The 11,639-nt window shown below is 56.0% G+C and overlaps 1 long non-coding RNA gene across 2 annotated transcripts; it reads left to right on the top strand.

The window, feature by feature from the left end:
- The first annotated feature begins 2,623 nt into the window (after nucleotides 1–2,623).
- LOC135978876 (uncharacterized) lies at nucleotides 2,624–11,227 on the top strand. Of its 2 annotated transcripts, none has more exons than XR_010596232.1 (3): nucleotides 2,624–2,895; nucleotides 4,066–4,179; nucleotides 8,606–11,227. It is a non-coding gene; the product is annotated as an uncharacterized LOC135978876 (long non-coding RNA). The 2 variants fall into 2 exon arrangements; XR_010596233.1 differs by lacking the exon at nucleotides 2,624–2,895 and having other exon boundaries at nucleotides 3,604–4,179; nucleotides 8,606–9,254; nucleotides 9,621–11,221.
- Nucleotides 11,228–11,639: the final 412 nt, after the last annotated feature.

Genomic DNA, 11,639 nt, shown 5'->3' with positions numbered 1-11,639 from the left:
AGATAAGGCTCTTCCCTGGACCTGCCACCCATTGGAATCTGGAACGATTCCCTCCGAGGTAACACCCGGGGCAGCCAGGGCAGGGCAGGGCATGGCCTGCTCCCCTGGAGCGTTAGGACTTTCAGGAGTCAGAGGTGTCAGCGGAGCAGGTTGTGATTGTACGTTAAAGCAGTGAAGAAAGTTGGGGGGACAGAGGAATTGGGTGCTGTGGCCCCCCCATGCCTGGGGCCTATTTGAAAGGCAGCTGTCACACTGTCCCCTTTATCGGGAGTGCCCACTACACCCATCTCACGCAGTCCTCGGCACGAGAAGGGGGAGCATGTTCCCAGCTGAACGGCGTTCGTCCAGGACTCACCGACCCCTATTCCAGGATGGGGGAGTGACCTGAGAGAGAGGTCACCATGTAGCCTGCAATTATCAGTGGCTTCTGGATTCCTCTGGGAAAGGGTTAACCAGGGGCTTAGTTTAGTCCACACTTGGCTTTCTCGGCAGTGCTGGACTCTGGTGGCAGGGAGGTGTCCAGCTCGCACCCTTTCACCTGGCAGGGAAAGTGCCCTAAAGGTTAGGATGTTCTCACAGGCTGTCGTAGTTACTGGGACCTTGGCAGGGAGGATTGGTGGCTTGTGGGGCATCGGATACCTCCCCTCCTCCTAGAGCTGTGCAGTAACCAGAACATTACCCCCGCGAGGAGAGGGTTTCGGGGACCCTGGGATCTTGGGAGCCAGGGCTTCTCTCAGCAGCCTGGAAGCCCAGGCCCCCCATCAGCCTGTCAAGCAGGTGGGCAGGCAGGCGAGCTGGCAGGGAGCTAAGCAGCTTTCCGTGCTAAACCTGCCTGCTTTCTGTCTGAAGGTTTGTCCAAATCGACGTGTTCCCACGAAACGTTTGGATTTTGACAAGCTGGCAATTTCTGATGGAAAAACGGTTCCACTGGCAAATTCTGACCAGCGCCTCTCCTGACCGCACAGCTCCCTGCATCTTTGCTGAGCGTGGAATCAGAATGGACTTGACACAGGTGGTTGTGCCCTGGGATGCCATCTCAGGCCAGCTCCCCCAGTGCTCCGGCGCTCACATTCTCCTAGTGATGACGTCTGACCCTGGGGAGATGAAAGGCCTCTGCGGGTTGTTTCCTGCAGTGTGAGCTTTGGCTGCAGGCTTCTGTCCCCAGCCATGGCACGAAGGAATCTGTCTAGCCAAGCTGGGCGTCCTCCCTCATCTGTGGTCAGAGGTCACACGGGCCCTTCCAGTGACAAGGTGGCAGCATCTGGCCCTGGGAAAACAGACATCTGCTGTGTGCTCACCTCAGAGATTTCTTTCTTTCTGCAAACTGAAGAGGCCTCTCTCCTGTAGCCTCAGCAGAGGCTGCGAGGAGGCCAGCAGACCCGGTGGCCCCCTGCAGACTGGGGGAGGCCCTGACCAGTAGCTCTAAAGGCCAGAAGACCCCACAGGACAGGTGGGGAATGGGACTGTGACGTTACGTTGCTGTTCCATGGTTCCTTTCTCCTAGGGTTACCATATTTAAAAAAATAAAAAAAAGAGGACACTCCACGGGCCCTGGCCCCGCCCCAAGTCCACCCCTACTCCGCCCATTCCCCCAAAGTCCCCGCCCTAACTCCCCCTCCTCCCTCCCAGCCACACGAAAAAGGCTGCCCAAGCACTACCAGCTTCACGGTTTGCCGGGCAGCCGCCAGACCCTGCGCCCCCGGCCAGCGCTTCCCCAGCACAGCTGGAGCCCGGGAGGGGAAGAGCCCAGCCGGGGGCGCAGGGTCTGGAGGCTGCCCGGCAAACCCGTGAAGCCGGTAGCGCTCGGGCTTTGGGCAGCCCCTATGCCTCCGGACCCTGCGTCCCCGGCCGGGCACTTTCCTAGGGTTACCATATTTTGTGCCTCCAAATGGAGGACACTCCACGGCCCCGCCCCCAGCCCCGCCCCCAGCCCCGCCCCCTCCCCAAAGTCTCCGCCCCCTCCCCTGCTTCCCGCGAATATTTGATTCGCGGGAAGCCTGAAGCAGGTAAGGGGGGGTGTGGGGGGAGGAGGCGCGGCCCAGGCTGGCCCCCCGGCGTTTCCAGCCTGGGTCAGCTCGGGCCCTGGGGTGCCGGCCCCGGCCGACCACCCCCGGCCCGCCCAGCACTGCCGGCCCCCGGCGGCCCGGCGCACCCCCCCGGCTCCCGGCCCCCCGCGGGCCCGGCTCCCCGCCGGCCCAGCTGACCGGCTCCCCGCGGGCCCGGCTGACCCGGCTCCCCGGGGGCCTGGTGGACCCGGCTCCCCGCCGGCCCGGCTCCCCGCGGGCCCGGCCGACCCGGCTCCCCGCGGGCCCGGCTCCCCGCGGGCCCGGCCGACCCAGCTCCCCGCGGGCCCGGCTCCCCGCGGGCCCGGCCGACCCGGCTCCCCGCCGGCCCGGCTCCCCGCCGGCCCGGCCGACCCAGCTCCCCGCTGGCCCGGCCGGCCCGGCTGACCGGCTCCCCGCGGGCCGGCTGACCTCCCGATTTTCCCCCCGGACGGGGATTTGAGCCCCCAAAAGCCGGACATGTCCGGGAAAATCCGGACGTATGGTAACCCTACGGGTGGGGGTGTGGGGTCTGGGAGGGATTAGGGTACAGGAGGGGATTCCGACCTGGGGTAGGGGGTTGGGGTGCCGGGTGTGAGGTCTGGGAGGGAATTTGGGTGTGGGAGGGGGTTCCAACCTGGGGCAGGGTTTCTGGGTGCGAGCTCCAGCCAGGCGGCACTTACCTCAGCCAGCTCCTGATCAATGGCACACGGGTGCTAATGCAGGCTCCTGACCCCTGGTCTCCCTCCGCTGGCAGGCTCTGAGCAAGGCCTGCGCCGAGAACATGGATGACGAGCTCTCGATCCTGCTGACAGCACCCCCCAGCACAGACAAACTCCAGCACATCTTGGAGGTGAGCAGAATGGGGAGGGGCAGCAGGGGTTTTACCTTAGCCCTGGGGACTCCTAGAAAGAAGAGACTGGAAAATCCATGTTTCTATTGGATCCTTCCGAGTATGCATTCGTGATATAAACTCACTGGGTGACCTTGGGGTAACTCACTTCCCCCTTACGGCATCAGTCTTCTCCACTATCAAATCTACACTGGGGAAGAAGGACAGAAGCCCCGACAATCACCTTCACCTCTGGGTGTCTGGTCCTGGGAGCCGAAACCAACTGGACTATCTGCCCCATCTCCTAAACTGCCCTGTCTTTCCCTCCTAGGGCCTGGTCCTTAGTGCTCAACCTGGCCCCTTCCCAGCTTGTCCCTGACCTTTAAAGGACTCTCCAAGCCCCTCCCATGCCTGCTTCCCTTGGGGTCTCTCTCCTGGCTGAGCACAGGCTGCCCTTCTATCTCTCAGCAGGCCTGGGTCCTAATCACAGGCTGCGTCTTGTCACGTGACCCCCACACTTATTCCCTTCACCCTAGGGAGCTGCATCACCTGGGCCAGGTGCAGTTGAGCTCCAACCCCTTTCCTGGCCATCTCACCCTGGGACAGGTTGAAACTGGAAACCTGTGGGTAACAGTAACTGGTTGCTCGCAAAGGTGCTGAAGACACAATGGAAGAGGAAATCCTTTGGCCTGGATTGAAATTATTCCGACTGAAAGTGAATGAGAGAAAATAGGCCCAGAGTTCTCTTCCTAGCAGCAGAAAATGTAGCGATTGATAGAGGTTCAGGTCAGAAAGGACCATTATGTGCATCTAGTCGCCCCTCCTGTATAACTCAGGGCCTAGAATGTGACCAAGTGGTTCCTTCAGCCAACCATAGCATGGGACTGAGCCAGAGCATGTCTTTTGGAACGACATCCACATGCAGGAGGGCCAGCTGGCTACCAGAAAATCTCTCTTCTGCAGTGACGTGGGGTTAAGGGACACGGGGGAAAAGACATGGAGGCTGTGACTAAACTTAGAGCAGCAAGGCCAGGAAAACCAGGGTTAGGTCCCAGGCCTGGCTATCAGATCTACTGTTTTCTATTCCTGGCTTTGGGACCATGAGCGAGTCTCTGCACCGCTGGGTGCCTCGGTTTCCCCAGCTATCAAATGGAGCTAATCAAGGTTTTGTTTGTTCTCCCCATTTTACAGGGTGGGAAACCGAGACACAGTTGGGACCTGTCTACACTACAGGTCTGTCGTGCGTTTGTAATCTGCTGACCCCCACATGTTGTTCAGAGCCTATGGACAACACAGCTCCTAAAGGTACGTTTGTTCTGTGCTTATCCCCTATGTACCAGCAGGGCTGGACAGCATTTCTCACTGTGATGTGGGGAGCAGGTCCTGGGTACTAAGGGTCTGAAGAAGCTCTCAAGGACTAATTTTTTAAAATAATTGTTATCAATGAATTGGGAGAAAACATACAATCACTGCGGATAAGATTGGGGGGTGACAAAATACAGGCAGAGTGGTAATTCCTGATGGGGAGAGGGCAGTGATACAGAGCGATCTGGCTCATTCGGCCAGCTGGACCCATTCAAAGAAAACAAGTTTGAGCAGAGCCCAATGCAAGGTCCTATGCGTGGCAACAAGGCACGCCGGCCACACCTCCAGAATGGGGACGTGTATCCAGGAAAGCAGTGACTCTGAAAAGGATTTAGGGGCCAGAGTGGAGAAGCCACTCAACATGAGCTCCCAGTGTGATGCTGTGGTGAACAGGGCTAAAGCCATCATTAGACGAAGGAGCAGAGCCGTGAGTAGGATAGGGAGGTGACACAGCAGCAGTGAGACTGCTATTGGAATACTGCCTCCAGTGTTGGTGTCCTCCTTTGAAAAAGATGGTCCTAGAAATTGGAGCTGGGGCAGCAAAGAGCCACCAAATGTTCTGAGGGCTGGAGAAAAATGCCTTCTAGTGAGCTATTGAAAGAGCTCAACCTGTTTAGCTTATCAAAAGAAGATTGAAGGGGACTTCATTGAAGTGTTGATGTGCCTTAATGGAGAGAAAATACTGGGGATTAAAGGGCTCTCTAGTCTAGCAGAGAAAGGCAGAACAAGACCCAATGGCTGGAAGGTGAAAAGAGACAAATTCCTATGACAAATAAGGCACAAATATTCAACAGCGAGGATGATTGAACACAGGAAGAAGCTACCAAGGAAAGTGGTGGATTCTCCATCTCTTGATGTCATTAATAAAGACTAGATGCCTTTCCGGAATGTGTTTGCCCCAAAAGTAGCTATTGTGATAGACAGGAGGCCTGTGATATGCAGGGGGTCAGATTAGATGCTCTAACTGTCTCTTCTGGCCATAAAGTCTACTCATTTCTGAGAAACCGAGTGTAGCATTGGGAGCAGCTTGTGATGTTTTACTGTCTAGCCGGCTTGCTTCCTAGAATGAACACTCATTGAGCGGGGTGATCCCCAGAGAGTAGCTCAAACCTCCAAAGTGTCTGCCCTGTGGCAGGACATTAACACTGCAGGGGAGGGGTGGGTGTGGCAGTGACATCACAAAGGCCTTTTGCAGGACCTCGGCCTATTGGCCAAAGGTGCAGGGGAGGTGGTGACCTCACAGAGGGATGCTGACATCAGCCAGGCAGGACAGGGGCGCAGGGCCAAGGAAACCTCAGAGACCCCTGTGGCTTTGCTTCAGCAAGTCTCCTCTCGAGATCTCTCTTTGAGGTCTGAGAGAGTATTTGGGTTCGTGTATGTGAGCACCAGGAGGAACCTCTTTTGAGTTTTCTCCTTTCTTTTTCCTGATTTCATTAGAAATCTGACGTCCCTGTTTAGAAGGTAAGAGCCTCCGAGAGGTTTGGAACCTGTTCAGTCTGCTGCATCTGGCTCCAGATGAATTTTAGGCATGGAAAACACTAGCTTAAGGTGGCCAAATTTTATTCCCCACCTGGGATTTTGTCCCTTAGAATCTCTGGGGACATTAAGGTTTGTCCTTTTTCTTTTACCTTTTCCTCTATCCCTCCCTCCTTTCTTTTCATCTCTTACTTCTTTTGTCCTTTCCCTGTTCCCCTCCCACCACCAGGAGGGGTGTGTGTGTGTCATGGGGGTTGCTCTACAACTCCCATTGTGGGAGGTCCACCGAAAAATGTGGGGCTGAAATAGTGCTCAGACAGTGATCCCCAGCGGTGACCTGGGCCATCCTTTGGGCTCTCTGGTGAGAACCCTCATCCTCCCGCCCCTCGGTCTCTACCCTGATTGGCTGAGCAGGGGGTTATTGACAGGGAGGAGACTCAGGTCCCTGTTGTTTTCTTTTAAGACCAAGTAAATAGTCATAACCAGTCATATGTTCGACAAATTTTGCTGCGTCTCTGCAGTTCATTATTTTCTCTAACATTCCAGTTCTCCTAAAATACTTGCTGAATAATTACTATGAACTCTTGCTGGTCTGGAACTCACTTGAGAGCACTTTATTCAGGTCATTCAATGTCTGAAATTCAAGATCCGATGGTTAGTTTGAAAATCAGGGCTCTTGGGTCCTATTCCCAACTCTGCCACGGACTGGCTGTGTGACCTAAGACAAGTCAATTCTCCTTTCTCAGCCTCAGCTTCTCCCTCTTTCAAGTAGGGATAACAATCCGCCCTATTTACCTCCCGGCAGGTGGAGAATGGGGATCTATTGGAGAGTGTCACTAGGAGCAGTGCATAAGATGAGGTGTCCTATCCTGTTTACTCAGATCAGATTAGGACATAATAGAATGGCTGAAATAGTCTATTTTATTTGTATTTTATTATGTTGCAATTGTTAAAAGCAGCACCTACTTAGCTCAGACTGAAACATCTTATCTAATTTTTGAGATCTAAGTATCTCCTCTTTGTGTAGCTCAAACCTCCAAAGTGTCTGCCCTGTGGCAGGACATTAACACTGCAGGGGAGGAGTGGGTGTGGCAGTGACATCACAAAGGCCTTTTGCAGGACCTCAGCCTATTGGTCAAAGGTGCTGGGGAGGTGGTGATCTCACAGAGAGATGCTGACATCAGCCAGGCAGGACAGGGGCGCAGGGCCAGGGAAACCTCAGAGTCCCCTGTAGCTTTGCTTCAGCAAGTCTCCTTCTCGAGGTCTCTCTTTGAGGACTGAGAGAGTATTTAGGTTCATGTACATGAGCGCCAGGAGGAACCTCTTTTGAGTTTTCTCTTTTCTTTTTCCTGATTTTACTAGAAAACAGACGTCCCTGTTTAGAAGGTAAGAGCCTCCGAGAGGTTTGGAACCTGTTCAGTCTGATGCATCTGGCGCCAGCTGAATTCTAGGCATGGAAAACACTAGCTTAAGGTGGTCGAATTTTATTCCTCACCTGGGATTTTGTCCCTTAGAATCACTGGGGACATTAGGGTTTGTTCTTTTTGTTTTACCTTTTCCTCCATCCCTTCCTCCTTTCTCTTCATCTCTTAAGTCTTCTGTCCTTTCCTCTGTTCCCCTCCCACCACCAGGAGGACTCTGTGTGTGTGTCGTGGGGGGTGCTCTGCAGTGGGAACAGGGACAATTCTCCAACTTTGGGCAGTCGAGAGCCTGGGTGAGATAAGGGGCGTTAAAGCCCTTTGTGAAGGAGAAAGGGGAGTTTCACGGTGTTGAGCACCAAGGAATTCTAAACTTTGCTAAAACATCTAGTCTGCAGAAACCAGAAATGGTTGGGGCCACATTGTAACCATTGTCTTTTTTAAGCCCATTGAGGGATGTGAGTCCCACCCTTTTAGGTATCTGGGGTGCTGGGAGAAGAGAAGAGGTGCCTGTCTCCATTTTATGGCCTCAACAAACTAAGTGCTGTGCCCCAGTTCTCGTCAGAGATCCCTGAAAAAGAACGTCTTCCCATCCATTAACATACCTGGAAAGATACTGGAACCCCTTATTAAACAATCAGTTTGTCAGCACCTACAGGACAATTTGGTTCTTAGGACTAGTGAGCATGGACTTGTCAAGAACAAATCATTCCAAACCAATCCTAGCTCCTTCTTTGGCAGGGTTACGGGCCTAGTGAAGTAAACAGTAGATGTGATCCATCTTGGTGTTAATAAGGACATTCTCACAAACAAACTAGGGAGATGTGGTCTAGATGCAATTAGTATAATATGTGTGCACAGATGGTTGCAAGCCCGTACTCCAACAGCCCAGAACCAAACACTCCTTCTCCTGGGCAGTGCGCTCCGACCTCTAATGGTCAGATGCTGCTTAGCACTGTCAGAGCAGCTTTTGCTGGGGGATTCTCCCAGCACTTTCCAATAGTGGGAAAGTATGAAATCCCCATTTGACTGCTGGGGACAGAGCCTAGAGCGGGGAGCAACTTACCCAAAGTCCCACAGGTCAATAGGAAACTCAGGCGCAGGGCTGGGAGTCACTGCCCCTCCCACTCCCAGGTCACCGCCCAAGGGTGGCTCCTCTGGCAGAGGTGCGGGGAAGGGTCACTCTCTCCTGGCTGGGCTGTTCTTTTCACTCCAGTAACATTGCAACGGCTTTGGGGAGAGGCTCACTCCCAGGATCAGATACAGGAGGGGCAGCAGGGTCCAGGGAACAGGGGCTATTCCTGCCCTGCCACTGTCTGTCTGAGAAACCTTGGCCTTGTCATTCCCTGGCTCGGTGCCTCAGTTTCCATTCTCGCCAGCCTGTGCCTATTTCCCTGCAGTTTCACCTGCGTGTTGGTGCCAGTCCCATCCCCGCACTGCACAGTCTAATACCGGCTCCTCTCTCTTGCCAGCACTATGACACCTGCCGTGGAGCCAGAGCTGGAGACCCACCTCCTCCGAGCTGCCCTGCACGCCGTCTTCACCCTGGGCATGGAGAAGGACACCACCCAAGTGCAGGTAGATCATGCTAAAGTCATGGATTGAAGAGCCAGCTGTCATCCTGCCATGAGTCCTTGCTAATTGCCTGCAGTGGGATGTGAATGAGAGAGGCCAGGATATGTGTTTGGGGGTCTCACCAGTGTTTCCCAGAGACCCCACTTCCCATCCTGTGGCAGGTGTAGCCCCACTTTCCCTAACTCTGACCCATGGCTCTCCCTTGCTTTCAGGATCTGCCTAGGGTCTTGCCAGACCTCCTGGATGCCATGCTGGGGAACCTGCTGGCAGAGTCCCCAGACACCGACAGGCTCCAGTACATCTTGGAGGTGAGCCCGATGAGAGAGGTGGGGACAATTTTACCTTCACTCTTAGATCCATTTTCCAGTCTGTCCTCCTAGCCGGGCCCCAAGTGGGCATCCTTGGTCAGGGCAGTCAGTGCAATGCCTCCTTTCCCCACAGCACATTAACTACTAGATCGTGTCCACGGTGCCGCGAGAGAGAGCCAGGGCCGTTAAGAGCAGCACTGCCCTGCTCAGATTCACCATCACCCTCCCTGAGTTTGACGTAAGTGACCTCTGACCCCAGCTTCCTGACTCCAGGCGTAGGTGATCTGGCTCCGACGGGCTGTAGGATCTGCTGCTGCAGGGGCTGTGGGTTAGGAGTGTTCCTCTTGGGGAGGCAGAGTCAGAGCAGAGAGTGAGCCTGGCTTGAGTCAAGTTCTTCTTGTCCTAGTTAAGTGGTGACTCTGGGCTTTTAAGGGGACTGTGCTCCAGGTTCATGCCTCCCTGTCATCCTGGAGCAGCTGGGGAAGCAAGTCCTCATGGAGGGCCCTGCAGAGGGGCTGAGGGGAAGGAGAGTCCTGGCCCGGGGGGGACTGGGAGCTGACAGGAAAATGCTGATGGAGTCCCCTCTCCCTCTCCCGTCCATTAGAACTCAGCGGAATTCCCCAGGATGGGTCACCACATGGCACAGCTAGCTCTGTCCGTCAGTGACCCAGCCAAGGACATCAGCCGGCAGGCCAGGGAGGGGGTTTACCGGCTCTACCAGCTGCTGCTGCACCAGAGGAGTAAGGAACCCAGCTGGGAAATGGCACCCGCTAGAAGAGTGAGACTGGGACCCCAGCCAATTTCTCTCAGATTGACCCCGGCTGGAGGATGAGTCTCTCTATCTCTTTCTGTGTTCCACACCACGCCCTGCAATTCTGTTGGGCCGGGCACGCAGCGAGGACTCTGCCCACTGTGCAGCCACCAATGGGATTGGAAGGACACAAGCCCTGCAACCAGAAGGACAAATGTGTGTGTGTGTGTCTCTCTCCCTGTCACCTACTCCCTCCTGGGGGAAACCCAGCAGCTGATGGGGGACAAGGTGAGCAGCTGCATTAGACTCAGGAGATTGGGGCGCGGCCCAGGCCTCATTCCCATCCTGTGGCCATTCGCTGGCCTGGCACAAGAAGCCTGGTGGGGAATGAAAGGGAGAGCAGGTGCTCCTGGGAAGGGAGATGAATTCACCTCCATGAGCAGGAGCGAGCCAGCTTGTCCCCGGAGCAGCTCCAGCCAGCTCTTTAGCCAGGCTAATTAATGACAAGCTTTGCCTCATCCCAGACTTATGTTCTTAGGACAGGGTGCTATCGCTCTTGGGAAGGGCAGGAGAGTCCCCCAAGTGCCCTCTGCGAGACTCTCCTGTCCCACAGGGCCGCACCCAATTCCTAGTGGTCTGGTGTCTGTGTCACCCGAGCCACCACCCAGAGTTGCTCCCATCACTGGCAGCCTGGGAGGCCAAGGACTGACGGGTGATGGCGTCTGACCAGGCAGGGCTGAGGCACATGGGCAGGGGACGCTTGCCCTGCTGCTGGCAAGGCTGGACCCGTTCTGGAGAGAACAGGAGGATTCAGTCAGCAGTAGGGTTACCATGTCTAATAAATAAAAAAAGAGGACCCTCCACGGGCCCTGGCCCCGCCCATTTTCCCACCCCTAGCCCCGCCCCAACTCCGCTCCTTCCCCGCCCTAACTCCGCCCCCTCCTCCCTCCCACTCCCAGCCATGGGGAGAGGGCTGCCACAGCGCTACCGGCTTCACGGTTTGCCGTGCAGCCCCCAGACCCTGCGCCCCCGGCCGGCACTTCCCCAGCGCAGCTGGAGCACGGGAGGGGAAGCGCCCACCCGGTAGCGCTGGCTCGTGCAGCTCGGCTCTTAAAGTCTGAGAGGGGAGGAGCGGAGCAGCTCAGCTGGAGCCCGGGAAGGGAAGTGCCTGGCCGGCGGCTCGGGGTCTGGAGGAAGGGGGGGTGCTGCCCGAAGCAAGTAGCGCTGGCTCGGGCAGCTCGGCTCTTAAAGTCTGAGAGGGGAGGAGCGGAGCAGAGCAGCCGCGGGAGAGGAAGTACCCGGCCAGCATTTTCCCGGACATGTTTGGCTTTTCGGCAATTCCCCCCGGACGGGGGTTTGATTGCCGAAAAGCAGGACATGTCCGGGAAAAAACGGACGTATGGTAACCCTAGTCAGCAGGGGCTGCCGATCCGTCCCATTCACCAGGGCTGCCATCCTGCGGCTTCAGCATTACTGGCTGGGGTGACTTGGGGAAAGGTCTCAACCTCCCCACATCCCACTTCACTGCTGCCAGAATCCCTCCTGCCCCCCCCCCGCTACAGTCCCCTCCCTACCCAACCTGCATGGGGCTGGAGGAGAGGGGTCTGAGAACTTGAGCTGTGGATTGGAGGTGGAACAGCTGTCAGGGGCACTGAGGGGGAAGTGGCAGGAGCTCCCCGTACAAGGAAGGGGGTTGCCACTGGAGGTCACTAGGAAGGACAACAAGACTCCATCCTGGGGGTCAGGAGGGGAAATCCATCCCTCAGAGGTGGGCACAGGCTGGGTGGAAATGCTGCTGGTTCCAGGGGCCGTTAATCCCCCCTGATTCCTCGGAGGCGTCTGAGTCTCAGACAGGTTCTCATTCCCTTGCAG

The sequence above is a fragment of the Chrysemys picta genome, unplaced genomic scaffold (genome assembly GCF_011386835.1).
Source record: "Chrysemys picta bellii isolate R12L10 unplaced genomic scaffold, ASM1138683v2 scaf498, whole genome shotgun sequence".
Taxonomy (NCBI): domain Eukaryota; kingdom Metazoa; phylum Chordata; order Testudines; family Emydidae; genus Chrysemys; species Chrysemys picta.
Note: the sequence above shows the minus strand (reverse complement) of the source record. Positions and strands in the feature narration are given on the sequence as shown.